This window comes from Thunnus maccoyii, chromosome 22 (genome assembly GCF_910596095.1).
Source record: "Thunnus maccoyii chromosome 22, fThuMac1.1, whole genome shotgun sequence".
Lineage (NCBI taxonomy): Eukaryota > Metazoa > Chordata > Actinopteri > Scombriformes > Scombridae > Thunnus > Thunnus maccoyii.
In genome coordinates, this window is record NC_056554.1 from 19,355,875 (window position 1) to 19,363,198 (window position 7,324).

The window sequence follows — 7,324 nt, forward strand, 5'->3', positions numbered from 1 at the left end:
AAAAAAGTTTTCACACAAGAAAAAGGAGGCAGATCATTGCTCACAGATGTTAAAACTCCAGCAAATAATTGAAAAGCAGGCTAAAAAGTCATTATTGTGCCAAGCCAGTACAAAAACACCACTTAATATTGGACCAAACCAGCGCTGAAAAACACTTAATATTGGACCAAAAACCGTCTAAAACACCATCACATATTGCATTAAAACAAGACTAAAACACCAGTTGATATTTGACTAAACAAGGACTAAAACAATATTACATATCACACTAAAACTGGGCTAAAACATCAGTAAATTTTGTACCAAACTAGGACTAAAATCCAAATGAATATTACACCAAATCATGGTTAAAACACTTGTGGAAACTGAGCTAAAACAGGGCTAAAACACTGATGAATAATGTACCAAACTGGGGCAAAAACACTAGATAATTTTAACTAACACAGGGCTAAAACACCAGTGAATATTGGGCCAAACCAGGGCTAAAACCCCAATTCATATTGGAATAAAACAGGGGTAACACACCAGTGAATATTGGGCCAAACCAGGGCTAAAACACCAGTGTATACCGGGCTAAAACAGGACCAAAACATTAGTAAATATTGAGCCAAACTAAGACTAAAACACCAGTGACTATGGGACCAAAACAGGACAAAAATACCAGTGAATACTAATTCCCTACTGGGCAGGAAAGAACATCTTAGAGCAGTATCTGACTAAGCACTGAGTCACTGTTACAGCCTGCTGTGTGCGTGCGTGTGTGTGCATGTTTTTATCCTTGTCTTCGCATTTAGTGAACGTAAGTGTATGTGTGTGTTTATGTGTGCTTTATGTGTAAGATTTGGCTGGGTGTCTTTGTTCTTTTCTCCCTCCGAACCAAACTTTCTTTTAGCTCCATGTTTGTTGCCCGGGTCCTCCGTTCCGTCTCCTCGGTAGAGCCTCCCAACAAAACAAAAAGTCCCTGAAGTCAGCATCTGTTGAATTCTAAGTGCGAGTGTGTTCATGTGTGTGAGAGAGAAAGGGATCAAGTGTGTTCGAGAGACACAAGAGTAAATTGCTTTAATCTTTTTCTTTGCAGCCTCAGCTACAGTCCTTAACTGGCTATTGTTTGCTTCAGCAGCCATAAGTGTCTCTCTCGCATTGCTCAAACACAGCTGAACACATTTTACTCGCTCTGACTGCTTTGTTGATGGTTATAAATCATTTTGATGTATATAGTCTTCACTGTGCAGTCAGCAAGGTAAACGGCTTCAGGTATACGGGACAACTCAAAACCTGTAAGCAAATAACACTCATATGTATTCAGTATGGGACTCTTTCTGTCTCTTACAAACACACACACACACAAACACACACACACACACAGTCTCTTCGTTCTTTTACTCTTGTACTTTCCCTCCCTTCACTGAACTCTTTATCTACAGGAAAGCCTCTGCAGTGTAGTGAAGGGATGACAGTGCAGCAGATATTCCACTCACACTTTCCCACCGTCTCACCAACTTGACACAATTTGTCTGTCTGAACTTTTCAGCAGATACAAGCTGTGAACATAAAATTGATATATCATCACTTTTTAAGCTGTTATGGCGTGATATGGAGTCATTTTTGTGTCCACCTGGTCAAAGTAAGTTCAATATTCACTCTCTTTTAGCTCTGTTTTTGTTCTCCACCAACTCCTGAGGGCAATATCTGTCTCTTCTCTATGTCTAGTCTACGGCTAACTATGTCTGTTTACTGTTTGGTGCTGAGCGGATAGTGTACAATGGATTTTTAGCCTGATGGCGGTGTGCATGTAATATATTTGGCTTTTCCTGGTGGCCTCTGATTGGTTGACACCACACGCTAAAAATAACTGGATCTGGGGCGGAGAATTTTACATCCGAGAAATGTTGCTAGATTGGGCAGTCTTCTGGCCAATTGCTGCTTCCTTATTGGATAACATTTATCTCCTGAAGGCAGGCAAAACATACATAGATAGTTGTGGTACTGTGGTCACCATAGCAACAGTCGCTGAGGATCATGGGTAGGCTAATGTAGTCGCTTCCGCTATTTTACAAAACTGACAAAAATACTTGATTTCTGAACCACGGTCTTTTGAAATTGGTTTTCTGGATTTTCGTTTGGAAACAAAAAAGAAATAGATCAGGTGATTTTGTTTTTTGTTTTTGGTTTAAAATAAAAAAAGGAAAAACCCATGTGACTTCCATTTTTGGTTTCAAATGCAAAAATGAATTGGCTGAATGTCCGCAGACCTGTGCAACATTCAATCCAAAAAGGAATAACCATAAAACGAATCGGCAAAAATCAAAAACGGGCTGGGTTTGATGGTTGGTTTTTCATTATTTGATTCTGACACCAAAAATGTTTTTTTGTTTTTTGTTTTGAAACAAATAACAGATTTGCTGTTTTTTGGGTTTTGAATTACAAATGACTTAGGAATTATCCGATGATACCTGGACCCACAACTGTAATTTCTCTGGTAAATGAACAGAACTGGTTCATCCTCACAGTTCAGACGAATTCCACTGATTGAAGTTTTATTCATAAATCACAGACAGAAACTGTGGAACATATGAGAAACAGATTTATGTTTACAGGGAGACAAATTACCCGGTTTCTCATGTTCCACCAGGATACTAATGTGTATGTAAACATACTCAATGAGCATCTGACCTTGCGAATAGAGGTTTGTGATTTCAACAAAGTTAAGAAACGATTGTTTTCTTTCTATTCAATCGCATAAAGTGTGCACACTTATGTCATTGTAACCCTCAGTCTCTTCTAATGTTGTCTTTAAAACCTTTTAGCTGTAATCCCTGCTGTCTAAAAACAAATTCTTTTTTTAATTCACTACCCTCGCTGCTTTTTTAAATTAACTTCTTGAGCCGCTCGAGAGTCGACTCTCTAAACTGCTCTTTCCTTGAGCGTTTCCTTTGATTTGTGATTGATAGGTTCATTAATCAGCTTTGGGTATTTGTATGCATCGGTGCATTTCAGGCAGTGGAAGTGTTACCCTTCCATCTTGTCTGGCCATAGCTTCCATCTGAATAGACTGTGCTGATTACCGTCTGCTTTGATGTCTTTGTGATTGATTGATTGATTGATTAAAGGGAGCTGTAGCATAGCCACCTGGTTTTCTAAAAAGCTTTCTCTAAAAGTCTATAAAATAACTAATTCATCTTTTTATACCTTCCTGGAACAACTAGACACACTGACAGAAACTGACACTGGTGTTTGTCATGTTATTGATCTTCAGATATGGCCGCTAGGAGGATCCAAAATTCCTAAACAGAGTCTGTATTGTATTCTAGTCTTGTCAAGTTTTGCTTTATATACTCAGGTCTAGTATGCTCTTTCCTTTTATCTCTATTCTAGCTTAGTGTAGCAAAATCTCAATTTCGGTCAGAGATACTTGTGTCAAAATATTGACCATTTATAGCAAATGATTATACAGTTCGATTTGCCTGAACCAACGCTATGCTTCATTTATGGGCTGCACTTATATAGCGCTTCTTTACCTTAACGGATGAAGCGCTTTACAGTTTTTGCCTTTCATTCACAAACACACACCGATGGCGACTGAGCCACCATGCAAGGTGCTGACCTGACCATCGGGAGCAGCTTGGGGGGGGGTTCTCGGGGTGTCTTGCTCAAGGACACTTCAACACATGAACAGGAAAAGTCGCAGGATCAAACCGCCAACCCTACGGTTTGTGGACAACCCGCTCTGCCTCCTGAGCCACAGTCGCAAACCATTTATGGAGTCATGTTGGACCAAAAAGAACATGGCTTAGCTTTGATGAAAGAATGAATGATGCGTGTTTGTCATTGTGAACATGTTTGCATGCTGACGTTAGCATTTAGCCACAGTGAAGCTTCACAGAACTCTAGGCCACAAACATCACCTGCAGGAAGACAACAAAAGACATTGGCAAAGTGTCAAATTAACAGAATAAAACCAAGTAAGAATCTACATTGGAAGAATAAAGTGTATGATTCAGATAAAGGAGATATTGAGCTTTCCCCTTTGCTGAGTGAGATATTGATAAGGGATTTGAAAGTATAACAAGAATAAACCCTCTGATGGTTGTTTCCTCCTCTACCTCTAATCTGGTCATCTCTATGTACAGGTACATTTCTTTTACCATTGCTCCTCTTCCCCCCCCCCCCCCCCCAAGAAAATCCATCTGCAGTCTTCAAGACCACTACAAGTCAAGCCCACTTCTTATATGTGTATGATTAAATCTATTTTAATTAGCTACTACTATGAAGAAAAAATAACTTTAAAGGAAAAAATGAACTTTGAAGAATAAAATATTATATTCAATGAGCATTAAAAATGAAGAAGAGTATAATTACGGACAGATTAAAACAACCTGTAACTTTAAAAAAATAAATAAATAAAAGATTTTTGCTGATGATAGTTTATAACATTAAATTGATACATTTCATAATAGTTTTTTACTCTATTTATGTGCAGTGGTGGTAATTATTCATCAAATCATTAAACAAAGGGTTCAGCAGCTGCTTAAAAGAGATGTGATGAGTGCATGACTGATAAATGTAAATCTACCTTTTTTTTAAATCAAATTGTTGCTGTATGTCATTTCACCACATAGACTACTGGTGAGTTGAGGTGTCAGCAGGTGCAAAAGGAGAAAACTGTGCAGAGCATTGTGCATTGAGTTCCTCCACTGCAGAGTTGGCTACTAAATAACTAAAAGTGTTATTTGGCTTTAATGTCTAACTGTCATGTATATCTAGATGAATATGCCCCCTGTGGACAGCAGGGTACTTTTCTCATCTATAAAGAAGATAAATCTCCATTACAAGCACAAACACACATTGAAGTTGCTTGCTTTTGCAGTGTAGACTTACCTGTGGGCTGAAATAAATTTACTGTACATAAGGAATGAGTGTACAATTTGTCAATGTCAATATTGGCAATATTTAAAATTTATTTTATTTATTTCTGCTTTGTTGTCAAAATTATGCAGACAAGCTCAGAAGGGTAATTAGCCAAAGTATATGTAAATGACTGTCAATGAGGCAAATGTAACCAACTATCTTCAGAGAACAGTTTGGACACATTTTAATGATTAACTTGCTTGACAATGCAACACCAACAGTATCTGCTTTATTCTCTTGGAAAGAGCCCTTTAACTCCTTGAACTGATTTCCCTTTAAGTAGCTTCAAAGTCAGTGAGAGGGGGACAAAACCTTTCTACACTGCATGAAAATGCCACATATTCTGTTGTATAAAAAGGTCATATTATGTGTCTTGCAGCACTTCACTGAAGCATACACATGGAAAGGGAAAGGAAAAATCTTACTACTGATGCTCCTACAATATTTGTGATGTTCGCTGAACGTGAATGTTTATAAAAGATTCAAACCCAAGATGCCGTTGTTTTAAAGCTGCAGCATTACATCAATTAGAAAATCAGATTTCTTGTTGCATCATTTTATACACTGTAATCCATATATTCAGGACATATTTAGGAACTTCTGCATTGATGGTAGAATTGAAGAGGTTACTCAGAAAGTGCTCCTTGCTTTTATAAACTCACACCTTCAAGTACCAAGAACATCATATCCAATGTTCTTATAGTATAAATTACACATCTTTTGGCTCTCTCCAGCAAAACTTCGCAGCCTTTCTTCCTCAGCTCACTTAGGCTCTCATAGTACTCCAAGGTATCGTAGCTTTTGGAGATGATCTTCCAGCTGCAGGTGCCCAGAGCATGGCCGAGGTACACCTGCATGTGGTAGCACAGGGCATCTGTCTCCTGCTGCGACACCCCACGTGCACCGACTGCTCCTCTGGGAACGATGGTAAATACGGCTTCAGGTCCAAGTTGACAGCACAGAGCTTTAGGTGAGCTGCCCTCAGGTACTGGAAGGAGAACAGCCCGGTCCAGCTGAAGTCCTCCTGACCACTGCTCTCACTTTTCCCCAAATCTACATCTTCGAAAACACCCACAGCATCCAGGACGTCTGTCGATATTGATCACCCCAGGTGTCACTACATCCTAGGGGGCCCTTGGATGTCTTTGACTTCTTCTCCCCAACGATCTGCCATTTTGCCAACAACATCTTGTTTTGACATCTGGCGTGGATCTGTGTGATTTGGACAACTACAAGTCATGCCCATCTCTTGCAGTCCGCAGACAAACACCTCTATATCCACCCCCTACTGTCTTCTTCTTTTCCCCTTTAATTACAGTTTTTAAGGTTTATCACTCTATTTTCTTACCATATTTCTACTTGAGCTCCTTATCTGTTTTCCTTCCCCGCCAATTTACTTCCTCTTCCTCATATTTTGGATTTCTTCTCTTCTCCTTTTCCACATTATCCTCCTTCTCATCAGATTCATCCTCCTCTTACTTCTGTGCAGGTAAAACAATCTGACATTATGTGGGCCATTCGAGTAGGGATTTGATTATCTTCATTGTAAAACAGAGCTACGTTAGCAGGGAACGGAAACCTCCCAGACGGTCATTTCAATTTAGCAAGGCGAAGGAAGAAGAGAGAAGAAAGATTAGATGGATATCATTTAATTCCAGATATCTCTGGATTTTGTCTCATGTTACTGGAAGTTTAATTTCATAGGAGATATGACTGCTAGAGGGACGATTCTGAGAAATGCAAAAGAAATAAGCTCATGTGGATGTTTCGTCACACTTATGTCCGTGTACTTCAGTGTGTACATCAGTCTTAGGCTGAGTTTTATGGTTTGTCAGTAGACTACCAATTAAAGGAAAGAATACAGTTATATTTCAGACAAGAATGTGTTTCCAACTTTGACATTTTGTGGAAAGTCTGTAGATGATAGCGGAAGATGAATGCCCATGGTTTTATAATGAGATGTTCAACAATCACATATTGGTTTAGATGTGGACATACTAGTCAATGTAGTGTATATTCCAATGATAAACAGATGTCCCTTTTCCCCCATATATTTTCTTAAATTCTCCTTTCAGATGTCACTGAATTAATACACGTTTTTTAATTTAAAACTTAAAAAAAGGCTTTCAAATTCACATATGTACCATATTATATATTTTTGTCTTCACTCCAATTATTGACCTCTTTCTTTTGTAATGTTCTGTCTCTTTTTTTATTTTACAACTGTAATACAGTTAGGCATTTTCTTGAATGTTCTTAAAAAAAATGTACCATAAACCCACAACTGACAGTGGAACTTTTTGTGACAAATGGTATTGGTCTATATGGGGTAAATCATGCAAAGATATTCCAGTAGAGCCCCAGAATATAAATATAAACCTGGAAATGTGCATGATATGTCCCTTAAAATGTTTAT

General features: G+C 38.5%; 1 long non-coding RNA gene across 1 annotated transcript; it reads right to left on the reverse strand.

Annotated features, from left to right (window-relative positions):
• Positions 1 to 5,068: 5,068 nt before the first annotated feature.
• Positions 5,069 to 6,759, reverse strand: LOC121889353. Its single transcript, XR_006093505.1, has 2 exons — positions 6,257 to 6,759; positions 5,069 to 6,120 (listed from the first exon to the last, which is right to left on the reverse strand). It is a non-coding gene; the product is annotated as an uncharacterized LOC121889353 (long non-coding RNA).
• Between the last annotated feature and the right edge of the window lie 565 nt (positions 6,760 to 7,324).